Here is a 20322-nt window from a genome sequence, read left to right as displayed (position 1 = left end):
ACGAAACTTAGTAAATATGCTGATTCATTAATGTGGAATCGATTTACGCTGAAAAAAAATAGTTGCAATTCTGGCCACCAGGGACATATTTGGCGCTGTACAGCATCTCGTCGACGTCTGCAATGTTCGCATTGAACAAATTGTCTAACCGGCAATTAATAATAAAATCAAAATTATGCCTTCCTCACTTGTTTGACCTTTTCTGCCCACATTCTGTTCCTAGTCCATCACATTTGGGAACATTTCTATATGTCTTTCTTGCATTCACAGCGCCAGATTTTCACCTAGCGGTCAAAATTGGAACCAACTTTTTCCAGCGTAAATTGGCCATAATTGGAACAGTTTTTTCCCAGTGTAAATCTGTCCCACGTTGTCGCTTTAAGTTATCTACCATCTTTCGCTGCCTTAGGGCTGCAATACTGTAATTAAAGCCCTCACTGGACCTTTGTGAGTAGCTGTGTTTTAATTACAACTAGCAGGTAGCAGCAATGGCGCGTGTCCTCTGTTACAGTTGCTCCCTTATTACGCGACAAGAGACTAAAGCGACGAATTTTCGGTTAAATGCAAGGGCACGGCATGTTAGTAACTGCTGTAATCAGTTACAGTAACGACAAGACGCGTTTTTTTACGTTTAGACAGTCTTAGTACATATATATTTTTTCCACAGTTTCAGCTGCGTGCGTTCTTCATACTTGTAAAACTCACTTCTAACCCGGGGGCATTTAAGACATAAACAGCTGTTGGGGCGACAGGCGCCAGTTTTGAAGGCGACAGGGGCTGTAACTTCCCAGCAACAGCGATTACAAGTTCCATCTCCTCTGTCGCTTCCGCTAGAGAAAGAGGAGGACTATGCAGCTCTTAAAGGTAGCTAATAATCGTGTATCGCCTACGATTCTCTAGCTCTTCTAAAGAGACATGTGCTACTCTTTCGCGCGCTACAGTGATGAAAGTCTTCAGATATCAATCAGCACACATATTTAAATGTTTCATTGTGTTTTAGTACATATTATTATTTATTCAAATGGTTCAAATGGCTCTGAGCACTATGGGACTTAACATCTATGGTCATCAGTCCCCTAGAACTTAGAACTACTTAAACCTAACTAACCTAAGGACATCACACAACACCCAGCCATCACGAGGCTGAGAAAATCCCTGACCCCGCCGGGAATCGAACCCGGGAACCCGGGCGTGGGAAGCGAGAACGCTACCGCACGACCACGAGCTGCGGGCTATTATTTATTCATTATACTGTTAGATAACAATTATATTTTTAATGATTTAAATTAGTTCCCACGTAAGTGTAAAGTTGGATTGCTGAACCAATGTGGGCGAAGTTGCGGGCTCCTCCAGAGATACAGACGTATCAAATTGTAAATAAGTTAGTGGGAACTCCATTTGGAGGACTAAGTTTCGAGCGGAGAAGTGACGTGATCAAACAGGGACGGCCTACATCAACTCTTCCACATTTAAATTCAGAAACTAAAAATTATGCCTGACATTTTCAAGTTATAAATGGTTATGTGGCTATTAAGAGACACAAAAATTGTACCATTGGCCATGTGTGTTGTATTTAGACAAAGTGTCTCACCTCCTGTGATCTCTGTGAAACAGTACCTGAAGCATCAAATCCAATCAAATTATTTTTAACCATTCCTGAAACCACTGCTCCGACAGGGAGGTCATTTTCGGAGATGAAGAGACTAAAAACTAATCCTAAAAACACACAATCGCAAACCAGACTTTCTCACCTTGCTTTGTTGTTCGTTGAGAAATGTTTGCTCACATCTTTGATGCAACGAGTGCCATCTACGACTCCGTGATTGAAGTTTTCGACAAGGGAGGATCGCAGAATCGACCTTACATATAAACAAAATTTGAGTACCAGAACTTTTAATATATTCCTTACTCATGCAGATACAATAACAATATTTTCCGAGTATCCGGTATCGCTCAGTAGGCCTAATCATTATGAGGCTGGGCCTTGTATTTTGTAAGGTGGCAGAATAAATGCAGATCAGATTCACACCTTAGATGAGAGCTATATACATCACAATGGGATAGTGAATATGGCACCTAACTTAATTCGGCGGTAATGAGCAAACTTGTCTAGCAGTGTGTAATGCAAAAAGGGATGACATTCAATTGACAGTAATTAACACACCATTCCTATAATGCATGTTTGAGCAGAAGGTGAAACAAGCAGTGAGAGGTGTTTTAGTTTGGAATTCAGAGGGCCAGACACAGAGGCAAGGCTGTACTACAGGGGGTACCACAGAAACCACTTAAAGGGGTGTCCCTGCCAGAAAGTCAACGACCGACCAGGTGACTCAGACGGGGAGAGCGAGTATAACGGCCCATCTGAGGGAGGACAGGAAAGAAAGCTTTTAGAAAACTGCGTTTCGGAATTCCAAATGGACACAAAACGAGACCCGTGACACATTTTCGACCACATGTCCAGTGAGTGGTACAATGTACCCATTAAGGCGTCTGGAATGGGCACAAAACGTCCGATTGGCGGAAACGCGCTAGAAAGGAGAAAAGAGCCAAAGTTTCGACGCAATTTAATGGTAGGGACCTTGTGATTGGTAAAGAGAGTTTCCACAAAATAAGAGGAACGCTCCTATTGGTCGAAAAAGCCATGACATGAAGAATGAAAGAATCCAGGTTGGGAGACAGTTCGGCTGTGAATAAGACAAGACAGAAATTTTTGGGGACTCTTCTGTGAACTGGAAGCGCAGAACGATGTGCATAATGCTCTGTACGATGCAGAGGAGTAATTTGTGAGAACACTGCGTTCACAGTGGCTCATATCCAGCTAGAAATTAGCTGTAGCATCGTTTAGCTCCAACTGTGGAGAAACGAACCAGTCAATTAGTTAACTGTTCTTGTGAGAACTGAGAGGGCATTATAATATGCACACTGCTCCAACCATGCGTGTGTATATCGCCACATTCTAAGACTAGGGATGAGTAATTGTTCTCTCACATAACGAGAAACATAGGTAAAGTTTCTGCTGGAAAATTCAGCAAAGGTGTAATTAGTTTTATAGGAATTTCAGTGGAAGAGAGGGGCCTATCAGACGAAAGCTCATCGCAGCTTAAGGTAAATACCGCGTGCAGAGGTGTAAACTTGTTGGTTACCAGCTTGCGTCCACTGTAAACTCGAGCGACCTTCGTTAATCTTTAGGTCAATTTGTCATATAGCTAACCATTCACTATAGACATGATTGTCATCCTAAAAATAGTACCGAACTTTGAACCGGAGTGGGACGATTTTCGTAGTACTGATCAACGTAATTACGTAAGTGTAGGAACCATTTTGTAAAGAAACATCTAGTTAAACTTTAACATTGTCGTTTTTAGGATAATTTAACCTTCTGAGTGTTAATATTTAATATTGTTGTGTTTAGAATGATTTTATGTTGACGAGATGCGTTATCCTGACACCTGTTTTTGTTGCCACACTGAAAAGTGTGTACAAGCGTGTATTTTTGTGTTAATAATGCGACATTAAAGATGTCATTTCAACTTACACAATTGTCTTCAATCCTAGAATAAATAAACCACAAAATTTGCACCTTACAACTTTACTGGACGGTACACGACGTTATTCAGTGTGTTACTAGGGCGTGATGTGACGAAATAATGGACCATCGTAGACAATGACACCATAACAACAACGATCACAATAGTAACAATTATAATAATAACAACAATACAGTTGTGAGACTTGAGTTCTCTTGGCGTATGTAATGTTCAAATACTTACGGGAATGGAGCCGGTTGCCATCGTCGACAACGTCACCCAGATGCATTCCCGTAAGATATTTGAATAACAATGCTGTTACTTGGATAATCGTAAACAATAACATGTTTTTTTGTTGTGATCTTCAGTCCAGAGATTGGTTTGATGCAGCTCTCCATGCTACTCTATCCTGTGCAAGCTTCTTCATCTCCCAGTACTTACTGTAACCTACAACCTTCTGAATCTGTTTAGTGTATTCATCTCTTGGTCTCCCTCTTCGATTTATACCCTCCACGCTGCCCTCCAATACTAAATTGGTGACCCCTTTATGCCTCAGAATATGCCCTACCAACCGATACCTTCGTCTAGTCAAGTTGTGGCACAAATTTCTCTTCTCCCCAATTCTATTCAATACCTCCTCATTAGTTATGTGATCTACCCATCTAATCTTCAGCGTTTTTCTGTAGCACCACATTTCGAAAGCGTCTATTCTCTTTTTGTCTAAATTATTTATCGTCCAAGTTTCACTTCCATACATGGCTACACTCCATACAAATACTTTCAGAAACGACTCCCTGACACTTAAATCTATACTCGATGTTAACAAATTTCTCTTCTTCAGAAACGCTTTCCTTGCCATTGCCAGTCTACATTTTATATCCTCTCTACTTCGACCATCCTCAGTTATTTTGCAAAGCTCATTTACTACTTTAAGCGTTTCATTTCCTAATCTAATACCCTTAGCATCACCCGATTTAATTCGACTACATTCCATTATCCTCGTTTTGCTTTTGTTGATGTTCATCTTATATCCTTCTTTCAAGACACTGTCCATTCCGTTCAGCTGCTCTTCCAGGTCCTTTGCTGTCTCTGACAGAATTACAATACCATCGGCGAACCTCAAAGTTTTAATTTCTTCTCCATGGATTTTAATTCCTACTCCGAATTTTTCTTTTGTTTCCTTTACTGCTTGCTCAGTATGCAGATTGAATAACATCGGGGATAGGCTATATTAATAGCAATAACAATAAGAATATCAAAAATACTATTACTTTTAAAAAATTTTAAACGCTGTTACAACTGCGAATACCTCACCACTTGTTAAGTGGGCAGCGGCTGAGACTGGCGGGTCGCGTCCCCGACAACACGGAGACAGCGAGTTCGGAGGTGATACGACGGGACCCGCCGGCGAATTTAAGGAAGAGTATAAGAAGCCAACGATCGCAAAGTCCACTCTCGCGCTGCACGGCCGGCGTATCATGCATCCCCGCCACGGACTGTTTGGCTGCAGAACACCTGCCTCTCTCTCCCACCACACTCCCCCGGCAGACTGGAAGGTTTGCGTCGCGACGCGGCCGGCTCCGTGCCAGTTGACGGTTGTCCCCAAGTCGCGACACGCCACACCTTTCTCCCCAAGGTCTACGGGTTCAAGGCGACAGCTACGGCGCGCCAAGAGCGCCTGCTAATTGTCGGCTGCGGTAATGGCTCCTCTAATCCGCCAGCGGCGTCGTGCGCGACTACGGGCATGCTAATGGTTAATGGGCCGCGTTACGTGCCACGCACCGCCTGTTTCGGCACTTGCTGGGTGCACTCCAGGCGCAACTGTCGGCAGCGTTCCAGCTCTGATGCTGCAAACATTTGGGACTTTCGCGATTCCTCCTCTACTACCACGAAATCTTCTTTCCCGTCTGTCGTATCGGAGCTTCAGTGGCGCAGTCGAAGTCCCATTCGCGGACGCGGAGAGAGTCCACTGACTCTTTAACACGGTGCGGTACGCGGGGAAAATGACGCAACGTATAGCTCATAGACTTCCTAGGAAACGTCTGTTGGCGGATTCTGATTATTTCTATGTACTGTTGCACGTATATTACACTGAAGCGCCAAAGAAACCGGTATAGGAATGCGTATTCAAATACAGACAGAATACGCCGCTGCGGTCGGCAACGCCTGTATAAGACAACAAGTGTCTGGTGCAGTTGTTCGATTGCTTACTGCTGCTACAATGGTAGGTTATCAAGATTTCTGCGAGTTTGAACGTGGTGTTTTAGTCGTTGCACGAGCGATGGCATACAGCATTTTCGAGGTAGCAATGAAGTGCGGATTTTCCCGTACTATCATTTCACGAGTGTACCGTGAATATCAGGAATCTAGTAAAACATCTAATCTCCGACAACGCTGCGGCCAGAAAAAGATCCTGCGAGAACTGGATCAACGACGATGAAGAGAATCGTTCAACGTGACAGAAGTTCAACCTTTCCGCAAATTGCAGCAGATTTCAATGCTGGGCCATCAAAAAGCGTCAACATGTGAATCATTCTACGAAACATCATCGATATGAGCTTTGGGAGCCGAAGACCCACTCGTGTACCCTTGATCACTACACGACACAAAGCTTTACGCTTCGCCTGGAGCCGTCAACACGGATATTGGACTGTTGATGACTGGAAACATGTTGCCTGGTCGGACGAGTCTCGTTTCAAATTGTATCGAGCGGATGGACGTGTACAGTTATGTACACAATCTTATGAATCTGTGGACTCTGCATGTCAGCAAGAGACTGCTGAAGCTGTGGAGGCTCTCTGTAATGGTGTGAGGCGTGTGTAGATGGAGTGGTATGGGACTCCCGGTACGCCTATATACGATTCTGCCAGGTGACACGTACGTAAGCACCCTGTATCCATTCATGTCCCTTGTGCATTTCGACGGACTTGTGCAATTTCAGCAGGACAATGTGACACCCCACCAGAATTGCTACACAGTGGCTACAGAGACACTCTTCTGAGTTTAAACAATTCCGCTGGCCAACAAACTCCCCAGACATGAACATTATTGAGCATGTCTGGGATGCCTTGCAACATGCCGTTCAGAAGTGACCTCCACCCCATCGTACTCTTACACTCTTACGACTTCTGGACAGACGTGCAGTATTCATGGTATCAGTTCCATCCAGCACTATTCCACACATTAGTCGAGTCCATGCCACGTCGTGTTGCGGCACTTCTGCGTGCTCGCGAGGGCCCTACATGATGTTTGGCAGGTGTACCAGTTTTTTTTTTCTTTTTGGCTCTTCAGTGTTTCATGATAAATAAGAGTCAGCTGCCTCGCTTTGACCCGCGAGACCATTTTTGTTTACTCACAGCTTATGTACCATAGATCAATGCCCTCTAGCAGTCCGAGTACCTCAAAGATTCCGCCCTCATTCATTCTGTATAGTACGACAAGTTGAAAAAGGGAGGGCGGGAGAAAGGGTGATATATACGAGCGTAATATAAACCTACTCCCTTGAAAATTTCTCTCGTTCATACCTCCTTAGTGTTACCACAGATGACATTTTACTCATTTCATTCATACAGAGTCTTCATTGCACACGAGGCGCCTATTTGATTCCACTGCCCTGAGTGGAACGCATAAGTTCTAATTAATGTTCGCCAACCTGCAGTCTTCTATATTCGATGTTCCCTACACAGAAAACAGCACTTAGGTCGTGAATCCGTTATCTTGAGACTGTAATAAACTCTTTGTGAGGAACTGATATTTAATAAGTAGTTAAATTTCCAGTTAATTGGTTTATACGAGATGCCACTCGCTTTTCATTAGTAGAATACGATAAACTACACAATTATGTTCTACTTTATGAATCACAAACAATTTCCAATATTCACACTTCCATAAAAACAAGCCGATGAACTGCGTACTTGTAATTACTATCAAATTGTTCTGAATTACTCATTCAAACAACAAGACATTGCTAATTAAGTCCTTAACCAATACCGACTGGGACAGACAACATATCCGCCCTCCGACACTGCCGTTACAGCTCTCACATTTACAAACCAGAGATTGCAAATAAAGTCTTAATTGACACCGACAGCGGCAGACAACATGTCTGTCCTCCGAGACTGCCGAACCAGCTCCAATCTTACAGCCGAACCACTTCACCCGCCATCCAAGTTAGGCGCGATCAGAAGATCGCCGAAGTACTTCGTCTGCCTTTTCGTTTAGCAGTTGTTTATGATTCTGCTGTGAAATAATGGAATGATAACGCGGTAGTGTGAGATGCTTTAATATGAAATGCAAGAAAATACGGTGTGTCGTTTATCCAATGTTAATAACAGAAGATTATGATTTTGCCGCGCAACATCCGAACGCAGCAACCAATCGCGGTGAAGGACCACAATTTAAGCGGTCTTTCTCACGATATCCGTACCGTGCAAACCATCTGTAATTGGTACCTCACACCACATTACGTCATCTTGACACTGCTGTCTTCTCAACCGCTCTACGAAGAAATTATTGAACCTAAATATGATGGCTGTAAAGCCATAAATATTACAATACTAGACTCCAGGCTGTGGGTAACCCACGTCTCCGCAGTATCTTTTCTTCCAAGAGTGCTAGTCTCACAAAGTATGCAGGAAGGTAAGACATGAGGTACTGACGAAAGTAAGCTGATGAGGGCGGGTCGTGGGTCGAACTTGGACAATTCACGCAGTAGAGCATTGCCTGCGAAAGGCAAAGGTCCCAACTTCGAGTCCCGGTCCGGCACACAGTTTTAATCTGTCAGGAAATTTCAAATCAGTGCACACTCTGTTGCAGAGTGCAAATTCATTCGGAAATGACCTGCGCTTTCTTGCAGTTGCTTCGTTGTACCATCGACGGACGATTCACTACTGCGAGAAGATGAGCAAGTTCTTCCGCATAGTCTCTGGAATTTCATTATTTGTGAGAGACTTTGATTTAATCGTTTCAGGTGCCTTTATTATTCAATGGATCCATGTATTATGTGTTACGGTAAACCTGCGTCGCGGCTGAAAGGAAGGTTGGGAAAACGACATTAGTAAAGACTATTTTGCAATTGTACGAGTACAAAGAGGTGATCAAGGTCCCCTAGTAAACATTTCCTATTTAATCTGTGGGGCAATGCGTCGCGTAAGTTGTCTCGCACGCAAAGCGCGTGAGTTCAGAGTACCGGTTCAGGTCGCGGTTGTCTTTGAGATGTTAGCGCGACATCACCCAAACACCGATGACGATACGAAGGAACGTTTCACGCAGACACTTTACTCATAGATCGTCGGGCCTGGTGGTCTGATAGTAAGACTCGTGCTAGGAAACTGCAGGATCGATTCTCCGACCGAACGACGGCATTTGCAATCCGCCTTTAGCGTAGACTTCACTTCTCAATAACGTGGAGATGCCAGGAACCACACGTAGTTCAGACTCCTCGTTAGACTGTACGTTCCCTTTTCTCGGTAGGATTGCGGGGTAGGTTAAGGACACACAAGTCGATGAAGTGACGTCAAATTGAAAGACGTGTACGAAGCCGTTGAATCATATGGAATTAATATCAAGTAGCTCGTTTACTCACTGTTCTTTGTTGTGATCGGATTTTTCGACATTAGTATGAAATTTTTAACATTCATTAATATGTTAAATAAACAGTTTTGAATCCCGTGCTGAGGCTACTGGCTTACCGGAGCTTCCGTTTCCCAAAATGAAGTTGGCCAAAGTTTGTGTAGTCACTAGAAGAGAGAATGGTGTGATCAGGAGCCGGCCAGACGTCAGAATATTTTAGGCATTAATGATGGAAACTCAGAGGCTAAAATGGAAAATATTCCAGAAATTGTAACCGTGGCAGGATGTACTTTGTCACAGTACTAATGTGCATAATTTTTTGTTACGTGTTTTCTGTTCACCAGAGTATATACTGTGTGCGTGGCAGCGGCCTTTTGCGTTCGCCGCGGGTTGTTCTCTCTGCAGCCTGTCATTTTTTCAGAACCCATTAGCTGTTTTAATGTCTGAATATTGATTAAATCTTTTTTCTGGCTGGTCAAGAAGCAAGACGTGTACGGAATTACGGCACTGCGATAGCCATTTTAACTGTTCAGAATATTGTAGCGATATTTGTGGATCGAGGAAGATACTGATAAACGCCCTCACATCAAAGATTTAAACCTCCACCTACGTCTTCGAGCACTTGTTCTCTTACTGGACTGTTTGTGTGGTGTGGTGGATGGTGGCAGTTTATGGTTCGGAAGGACAGAGCTTGCAGTTCGGTGATGAGTTTATTTCAATCGTTACTATTTTGTTGTTGTTGTCTTCAGTCCTGAGACTGGTTTGATGCAGCTCTCCATGTTACTCTATCCTGTGCAAGTTTCTTCATCTCCCAGTACCTACTGCAGCCTATATCCTTCTGAATCTGCTTAGTGTATTCATCTCTTGGTCTCCCTCTACGATTTTTACCCTCCACGCTGCCCTCCAATACTAAATTGGTGATTCCTTGATGCCTCAACACATGTCCTACCAACCGATCCCTTCTTCTAGTCAAGTTGTGCCACAAACTTCTCTTCTCCCCAATCCTATTCAATACTTCCTCATTAGTTATGTGATCTACCCATCTAATCTTCAGCATTCTTCTGTAGCACCACATTTCAAAAGCTTCTATTCTCTTCTTGTACAAACTATTTATCGTCCATGTTTCACTTCCATACATGGCTACACTCCATACAAATACTTTCAGAAACGACTCCCTGACACTTAAATCTATACTCGATGTTAACAAATTTCTCTTCTTCAGAAACGCTTTCCTTGCCGTTGCCAGTCTACATTTTATATCCTCTCTACTTCGACCATCATCAGTTATTCTGCCCCCAAATAGCAAAACTTCTTTACTACTTTAAGTATCTCATTTCGTAATCTAATTCCCTCAGCGTCACCCGACTTAATTCGACTACATTCCATTATCCTCGTTTTGCTTTTGTTAATGTATATTATATATATTAAAATAATGCTGTTTATTTTACTTTGTTTGTTTAAATATGTTGAAATGTATTAAATGATAATTTTAAATAAAATAATCATAAAGAAAAAGTGGTAAAGCAAGTGCCTGACAACTGAAAAGTCGCGATGTCGAATCCCAGTCGGTCTACCGACTTTTTAGTTGCCCGATAACTTACTCTGTCGATGATGTGACGATTCGCCAGGAATGACACGTGGTTCGGATTCCACGTTAAACTGTAGGCCCCTTGTAAGATTAATGAGGTGGGTTAGGGACACACAAGTCGCTCAATTGTGTCCAATTGAAAGACTTGCACCAGGCTGTAGAACAATACTGAATTATTATTAATATTATTATTATTACTCCAGAAATCATCCTACCGTACGGTGCGTCATGGAAGATAGTTAGTACACCAGGACAACGGTCCGTGCGGCTCCCCCCCCCCCCCCCCCCCCCCCCCCTCGGACGTTCGAATACCCCCTCGGGCATGGTTGTGTGTGATGTCCATAGCGTAAGTTAGTTGAAGTTAGATTAAATGGTGTGCAGGCTTAGGGACCGATGACCTCAGCAGTTTGGTCCCATAAGACCCTACCACAAATTTCCAAACAAATACCGTCCATCGATTCGCAGATGGTAAAGGTAAAGCAGAGTTGTGTGAAAAAGTGAAATAGCATTCCCAGTAGTGTGGATTGGAAACGAGCACCCACTACCCTTCTTCCTACCCTGACCCTGCCTAAAGTATCGAATTCATCTCCTACTACAGGTGTGGTTTGAACTTGTCTTCACAATCATAATGGAGTAGACCAGGAATGATGACACATTAAGAATAGAAGCGTGTGGCACAATTCTACTTAAGCAACTAAAGTCTCAAGTAAATACATATATTTTGTGAAAGACCGTGAAATATACTTATAATGTCACTCAAACGACTGAACGGGGTAGAAAGGCACTGCAAATATGATGCTAAAGTGCCTGGAGACGACGTTCGGTCAATCAAGAAAAATCACACACGTAAGTAACTAAGGACATGTACAAAATGAAGAAAGAAAGCACGTAACTGATTGCAGACGAGGGAGATACAGTCTAATGATGATACGTGGGAATAGAACGTGGCAAATGACCCGAGCTGCGGCAGGAAGGCGTCGGTGATAGTAATTACAAGTTACCATCGTAATTCCAGATAATCTGATTGTCGCAACTAGCGAGCAACATGGTCGTTACTAGTTTCTTTGACTAGCTTTATCGACCTTTTGGTACCTGTAACTCTCAGTTAAACTGCTTCAACATGGCCACGGAAACGCATCTTGATGGTAGGAGAACTAGGGTGCCAGTGAGGCAGAGCTCTTTCGTGGGGGTTATTTAAAACCTCGGGTTTCGAAGGAAGCGGCCGACTGCACCGCGGGTTCTTACGTCTCACAGCCTGCCTGACTATACTTATCTGTCCAGTTTTTGGCGGGCTGCTTAGTTACTTTAGATTGCTGAACACTGACCTCCTCTGATAGCCAGAACCATATCTCTGGTCACTCTCTGGTGCGTTCATGCGCGGGCGACCGGTCAGACATAGCACAAAAAGATCCCTTACAACGGAAAACGCTGTGATATCGAAAATTACTGACGTCTGAATTAAATGCAACTGAGAATAGCAAAAATTATGGACAATACCTTCACACGGAGGCACTGTTACTGTCTGTTTGTATCTCTCGTCAGCGCTCGCAAGACACATAAAAGCAAGATCAAATTATAGTTAGTAATAATATCACAGCTAGCCTCAGAGGCTTGTTTAATTAATCTTATTCTAGAGTCTGCCACTGCTTCACAATCAGTACACCTGTATAAGGCCCAGTTCTTCATGTTGCCGACACGATCATTACGCGAGGCGTGTGTTGCAGGAAGTAATGGGTTTCTTGACATATAGTAGGACGTGAGCTATGGGAATGTCGAGAGGAGTGCTCTACACAACGCACAAAGCCTTTGAGCGACATTTGTTACGTCTTGCGGTTCAAGTTCCGTCATACTTGACGACTGAACAAAGCATTCGGTTTAAAACTCTTCGCGTGACATGAGTTCCCTTCCGGAATGCGGCTGCGCTGCAGACGGAGGTTGCAGTTCACGAAGAGGCTGTTCCACTGGAAAGCTGGTGTTATACAGTCGAACGGCTCTAAGATATGGGGCGCGCTTAGCGGAGTCACTCTCCGCTTTATGGCCTCGAAAATAGGAGAGTACGCGCCAGAACACTTCCTGTCCGAGCCTGCGAGCGAGTATTAAAAGCTGCACTTCGGCTCTCGTATCTCCTGGCACCGAGCCCCAGTCCTTTGTCAAGAGCCCGCATTCTGGGTCACGTCGATGAACAATTAAGGGAGCAGTCCTCTTGGCGCGTCGGCTCTTTTTTTTCGTTATGAAGACGATTCTATTTCAGATCTAGCGCTGGAGCAGTTCATCGACCAAAAGAATGAGACGATCCGTGATCACCGAATGAGGACACAGTGTCTGAGGCATTGGTCTCGCATTCAGAAGGACGGCAATCGACTCCCCATGCTCAAACGGTGCTCGCGTTCGATCGAGCTCGGTAAATCTGATACGTCGCATAGCTCAATATGGTATCGAGCATGCTCCAATAGTCACGTGACGATTCACTGCACAATTGCAGGCTGCGCGAAAACTACGAACTAACCACAGGGAGCTATAGTTATGCTTAAAATTTCGCAAAACGCGAGAGAAAATAGCTTTACTTTGACCACATTTGCAGCGAGAGATCTCATGAAGTGTTTATGGATAAAAACATTTACGATGACTTTTAAGAAAACGCTCAAAGGCGAAAATGTCGTCGTTCTAAAAGTATTACTTGACTCAGAACACAGTACATTATTTTTATTTACCGCATTTTACGTACTATTGGGGGGCTTTTTTCTTCGAAAAATTGCCTCCAAAACTAAAGTGCGTCTTATACTCTAAATTAATATAAAAGGTCCAGTGTTTGATTATCGGTAGCGGTACAATACTTTTGTTAGTAGCTATGGGAGAGGAATGGAACAAATGGGTGATAGATGAAACCCAACATGAATTCACACCGAAGGGAGCTTTAAAAAGATGTGCAATCAAACGAGTGTGTCCGTGGATAACCGTGGCCATAGACGGTCTTATATATGAAGAGGACAAGGACGAAGAAGAAAGTTCGGATGATGATTTTTAGGAATTTTAATGATCACTTCGGTTATTTTTTAAATAAATATTGCTTAAAAGTTAAGGCACGTCTTATAGTCCGTAGCGGCTTATAGTCAACAAAATACGGTGGTTATTAGACACTATAACGATTTATCAAGCATTCTGCAAATTTTCAGTCCGTGCTGACGCATTAGAATGACTGGTAAAAAGCTGCTAGCTTTTAATGAGCTGCCGGCCGGAGTGGCCGTGCGGTTCTAGGCCCTACAGTCTGGAACCGAGCGATTGCTCCGGTGGCAGGTTCGAATCCTGCCTCGGGCATGGATGTGTGTGATGTCCTTAGGTTAGTTAGGTTTAATTAGTTCTAAGTTCTAGGCGACTGATGACCTCAGAAGTTAAGTCGCATAGTGCTCAGAGCCATTTTTTAATGAGCTTGGAAACGTATGGTAACAATAGGACGAAACAAGGAAGAAAATTAGTCTACAACTAGATACGTAATACACAAAATAAATCATATCAAACTGACTGTAACTGCGATCAAGAGAACAAATTACTGCGGCAACACCCATCGTGGAAATGTAAATGCCGTATGGCATTGTCGGCTGGGGTATCTCACCAAGTGGGATCAGCCGCTAGTGAGAAAGGGCGCTCTTCTTCCGCGCGCACTGGTAGCTTTATTTGCCAGAATTGTGTCGTACGCGTATTTATACTGTAGGTTTGTAACAATATTATGAAAAGGAAAGGTGCTACTCACCATATAGTGGAGATGCTGAATCGCAGATAGGCACAACTGTCACAAATAAAGCTTTCAGTCATCAATGCCCTCGTCAACAGTAGATGACATACACACACACACACACACACACACACACACACACACACACACACACACATAAGCGACTCACACACACGACTGCAGTTTCAGGCAACTGAAACCACAGTTGTCTGAGACTACAGTCGTGTGTATAAGTTGCGTTTTCATGTGTATGTGTGTGTGTGTGTGTGTGTGTGTGTGTTTGTGTGTGTATGTCGTCTACTGTTGACGACAAATTTCGAAAATTTTCTGTTTTAATTTTTTTTATTACTGACTGACAGATGAAAATTTCAGACAAAGATAAGGCAGGATCCACCTTGGTGAAGGACCCTCACATACTGGTTTAATCAGTCCCTTTTTCATTCATAATGGTGGAAGCAATATTTTTTTTGTCTACAGTCGACGAATGTTAGATGCTTTTAGCCCCAGGCTCAAAATGTCTGAGATTTGGTCAAACATTCACATTCCATAGCTTTTTGTCTAGCTACCTCACTCACATAAAGAGCGCAGCCTTTCCGTGCACCCAGCTTGCTTTCCCAATAAGATTACTGTAACTAAAAATTAACTTCGTTCCAGTAAAAAGAAAACTGTATGTGAGAGGAGAAAACTAAGAACAGTTTTGAAATCAGCATAAAAACTTATTTAAGAATACGCATTTATTTTCTGTTATCTGATATCATGAGTAGTAACGTAATTGAGGTAGCACACCGAATAAATCATAACACAGCCCATGCGAGATCCCAGCCAACAATATCAAATGACATTTACAATTCCACGACGGGTCTTGCCACAGTAATTTATTTTCTCTATCGCAATTCCAAAAGAATGTTCAAATGTGTGTGAAATCTTATAGGACTTAACCGCTAAGGTCATCAGTCCCTAAGCTTACACACTACTTAACCTAAATTATCCAAGGACAAACACACACACCCATGCCCGAGGGAGGACTCGAACCTCCGCCCGGGACCAGCCGTACAGTCTATGACTGCAGCGTCGCAGACCGCTCGGCTAATCCGCGCGGCAATCGCAATTACAGTCAATTTTACCGGCGACCAAATATTCAGAAAGTATCCCTGACAACCTCCGAAATTTTAGTGGTGTGGTAGAGTTTGACTCAGTACAGTAGTGCAGACGTGACGCTGTGCGGTGCAGTAGAGTACCCGGCAGCAGAGACGACGCGATACATACCTCAACTGAAGACAGTACCTGGCAACAGGGCACGGACACGGGAGGGGCCCGCTGCAGATCTAATTCCGTCGCAGGGCGGGGGCGTCTGTTTATGAGGCACAATGAGCTGAACAATGGGTCGCCCAGGCTCGTCGCCAGGTCTCTGCTCCGCGACACCGCCGCCGTGGTCTGAACGTTACAGCAGCGCGCAAACCTGACACCGCGAAAGCACCGCCTCCCACTATACGGACTGGCCACCTATGGGCACAGCGATAATATCGCACTGTTTCTCCGCCGCGGTTGTACGGTGTTTCATCTAGTGTATATACACTGAGGAGCCAAAGAAACTGATACACCATGTAACATCGTGTAGGGCCCCTATGAGCACGCAAAAGTGCCGTAACACGACGTGGTAGGCACTCGACTAATGTCTGAAGCAGTGATGGAGGGGAGTGACACTATGAATCCGTAAGAGTACGAGGGGATGGAAATCTCACCTGAACAGCACGTTGCAAGGCATCCCAGATGTGCTCAGTAATGTTCATGTCTGGGGAGTTTGGTGGCCAGCGGGAGTGTTTAAAGTCAGAAGAGTGTTGATGAAGCCAATTTGTAGCAAAGGGTTCAAATGGCTCTGAGCACTATGCGACTTAACTTCTGAGGTCATCAGTCGCCTAGAACTTAGAACTAATTAAACCTAACTAACCTAAGGACTTCACACACATCCATGCCCGAGGCAGGATTCGAACCTGCGACCGTAGCGGTCGCTCGGCTCCAGAATGTAGCGCCCAGAACCGGACGGCCACTTCGGCCGGCCAATTTGTAGCAATTCTGCATGAGTGGGGTTTCCCATTATTCTGCTGGAATTGCCCGAGTTCGTCGGAATGCACAATGGACATGAATGGATGCAAGTGATCAGACAGAATTCTTACGTACGTGTCGCCTTTCAGTTTCGTCTCTAAACGTATCAGGGGTCCCACATCACTCCAACTGCATTACAGAGCCTCCACCAGCTTCAACAGTCCCCTGCTGACACGCAGGGTCCATGGATTCACGAGGTTGTCTCCATACCCCGACACGTCCATCCGCTCTATACTATTTGAAACGAGACTCGTCCGAACAGCCAACACGTTTCCAGTCATCTACAGTCCATGACGGTGCTGACGAGCCCAGAGGATTCTTAAAGCTTTGTGTCGTGCAGTCATCAAGGGTACACGAGTACGGCTACGAAAGCCCATATCGATGATGTTTCGCTGAATGGTTCGCACGCTGACACTTGATGATGGCCCAGCATTAAAATCTGCAGTAATTTGTGGTAGGGTTTCCATTCCGTCACGCTGAACGATTCTCTTCAGTCGTCGATAGTCCCGTTCTTGCAGGATCTTTTTCCGGCCGCAGCGATGTCGGAGATTTGATGTTTTACCGGACTGTTGATATTCACGGTACGCACGTAAAATGGTCGTATGGAAAAATCCCCACATCATCGCTACCTCGGAGATGCTGTGTCCCGCCGCTCGTGCGCCGACTATAACGCCACATACAAACTCACTTAATCATTTATAACCTGTCATTGTAGCAGCAGTAACCGATGTAATATCTTAGGCACTGTATAACATTAAAACACTTGATAATGGTATTTTAAGCCGAAATCATGATCGTGTAAATAAAAAACAGTCTAATGGCGGTACTGACTTTAAAGAAATATATTATGACTGTGGCCCCACATTATGAAAAAATGATTAAATACCTGTGTTAGGCAGATGGTAGTTAAGAGGGACTCTCGCACTAAGTTGAGTTGTGTCTCTGTTTGCACAATTAAGACACCAGCAACTTCACTGAAACTACCTATGTCTCTCTAAAGACGAAGATAGGCATACACGAAGCAGAATTCAAGCTAGGCATACCGGCCGACGATAAAGCTGAGAGTCCACTAACAGCTTCAGTAAAGTATGTGCATGCCTGCCTCTTCCGCGTTCGCGTATAAACTATACGAGCTAAAACTCGTCCGGCAATTAGCGGCGTCGTGTAGCCCTGTCCCTTGTACCTGCTAGTTCCTCGCTTTCGCACCAGTGACGTCACACACGCTCATAAATACCGCGGCGCGAGCGGAACTTGTCTATCTCACACGTTTCGTATGGAAATGAAGCCGGCGCGAGAAAGTGTAGTCTCAGCGGGAGCCGGTAGCAAAGCGATCGGAGCGTTGGCTAACAGGATACCCGTGGGTACCCCGAAAACCTAGCCGGAGCTTTCGCTGGCCAGTGCGCGCGGCGCGGCGCGGTGCGGTCGCTCCGACAAACCGCTCGTCACCCGATCCGTCCGCCTCCTCCGCTGCCGCCTTCACGGCTCCCATGCTGACCCGAGCGAACGCAACTAGCTCGCAGTCTTCAGTCCAAAGTATGTCTCTTATACGTACACTACTGGCCATTAAAATTGCTACACCACGAAGATGGCGCGCTACAGACGCGAAATTTAACCGACAGGAAGAAGATGCTCTGATAAGGAAATGATCAGCTTTTCAGAGCATTCACACAAGGTTGGCACGCCGGTGGCGGCACCTACAACGTGCTGACATGAGCAAAGTTTCCAATCGATTTCTCATAAGCAGCAGCTGACCGGCGTTGCCTGGTGAAACGTTGTTATGATGCCTCGTGTAAGGAGGAGAAATGCGTACCTCACCGTTTCCGACTTTGATAAAGGTCGGATTGTAGCCTATCGCGATTGCGGTTTATCGTATCGCGATATTGCTGCTCGCGTTGGTCGAGATCCAATGACTGTTAGCAGAAAATGGAATCGGTGAGTTCAGGAGGGTAATACGGAACGACGTGCTGGATCCCAACGGCCTCGTATCACTAGCAGTCGAGATGACAGGCATCTTATCGGCATGGCTGTAACGGATCGTGCAGCCACGTCTCGAACCCTGAGTCAACAAATGGGGACGTTTGCAAGACAACAACCATCTGCACGAACAGTTCGACGACGTTTGCAGCAGCGTGGACTATCAGGTCGGAGACCATGGCTGCGGTTATCCTTGACGCTGTATCACAGACAGGAGCGCCTGCGATGGTGTACTCGACGACGAACCTGGGTGCACGAATGACAAAACGTCACTTTTTCGGATGAATCCAGGTTCTGTCTGCAGCAGCATCATGGTCGCATCTGTGTTTGGAGACATTGCGACATTGGAAGCGTGTATTCGTCAAAGCCATATTGGCGTATCACCTGGCGTGATGGTATGGAGTGCCATTGGCTACACGTCTCGGTCACCTCTTGTATTCATTGACGGCAATTTGAACAGTGGACGTTACATTTCAGATGTATTACGACCCGTGGCTCTACCGTTCATTCGATCCCTGCGAAATCCTACATTTCAGCAGGATAATGCACGACCATATGTTGCAGGTCCTGTTCGGGCTTTTCTGGATACAGGAAATGTTCGACTGCTGCCCTGGCCAGCACATTCTCCAGATCTCTCACTAATTGAAAACGTCAGGTCAATGGTGGCCGAGCAACTGGCTCGTCACAATACGCCAGTCACTAGTCTTGATCAACTGTGGTATCGTGTTGAAGCTGCATGGGCAGCTGTACCTGTACACGCCATCCAAGCTCTTTTTTACTCAATACCGAGGCGTTATTACGGCCAGAGGTGGTTGTTCTGAGTACTGAATTCTCAGGATCTATACACCCAAATTGCGTGAAAATGTAATCACATGTCAGATCTAGTATAATATATTTCTCCAATGAATACCCGCATTCTTCTTGGTGTAAGAATTTTAATGGCCATTAGTGTATATCACTTATACAGTACAAAGTATATGTCTAACTTCGAGAACAATGTAATAATTCCTACCCTACATAAGGCAGATGCTAACATGTGTGAAAATTACCAAACCGTCAGCTTAAAAATTCACGGGTGCAAAATAGTGGCACGAATTATGTACCAAAGTTTGGAAAAACTCGTGGACGACTCTGGCTCTACGACTTATCATGAAAGATAGTTTGAAGCAATCTACGTTTATAGCACCTGTAGATTTAGATAAAGCTTTTGACATTATTGACTGACAGCGGGAGTATAATACAGGGAGCGAAACTTTATTTAAAAGCTTGTACAGACACAACACGGCAGTTAAAAGAGTCGAAGGACATGAAAGGGAGGCCGTGGTAGAGAAGGGAGTGAGACAAGGTTGTAGCCGATGCCCGATGTTATTCACTGTTTACATTGAGCAAGCAGTGGACGAAACCAAGGAGAAATTTGGAGAAGAAATTAACATTCAGGGAGGCAAATGTTAACTTTGAGGTTTGCTGAGGACATTGTAATTCTGTCACAGATGGAAAAGGACTTGCGAGAGCAGTTGAATGCAACGGATATAAGGTGCTACAAGAAGAATCCAACAAAAGCAAAATGAAATGCAAGCCAATTAAATCAGGCGATTCTGATGGAATTAGATTAGGAAATGAGACACTAAAAGTGGGCCGGCCGGAGTGGCCGAGCGGTTCTAGGCGTCACAGTCTGGAACCGCGCGACCGCTACGGTCGCAGTTTCGAATCCTGCCTCGGGCATGGATGTGTGTGATGTCCTCACGTTAGTTAGGTTTAAGTAGTTCTAAGTTCTAGGGGACTGATGACCTCAGAATAGTGTCAGTGTCGTCCTATCCGCCATCTGCTTC

At 44.6% G+C, this 20322-nt stretch overlaps 1 protein-coding gene across 1 annotated transcript in view; it reads right to left on the bottom strand.

Moving 5' to 3' along the window:
- Window positions 1–20322, bottom strand: part of LOC124795142 (centlein-like) — a 551801-nt gene that overhangs the window by 191309 nt on the left and 340170 nt on the right. The gene's annotated exons all lie outside the window — the stretch shown is intronic.

The sequence above is a fragment of the Schistocerca piceifrons genome, chromosome 4 (genome assembly GCF_021461385.2).
Source record: "Schistocerca piceifrons isolate TAMUIC-IGC-003096 chromosome 4, iqSchPice1.1, whole genome shotgun sequence".
NCBI classification, from domain to species: Eukaryota; Metazoa; Arthropoda; class Insecta; order Orthoptera; family Acrididae; genus Schistocerca; species Schistocerca piceifrons.
This window is presented reverse-complemented; position numbering and strand designations above follow the sequence as displayed.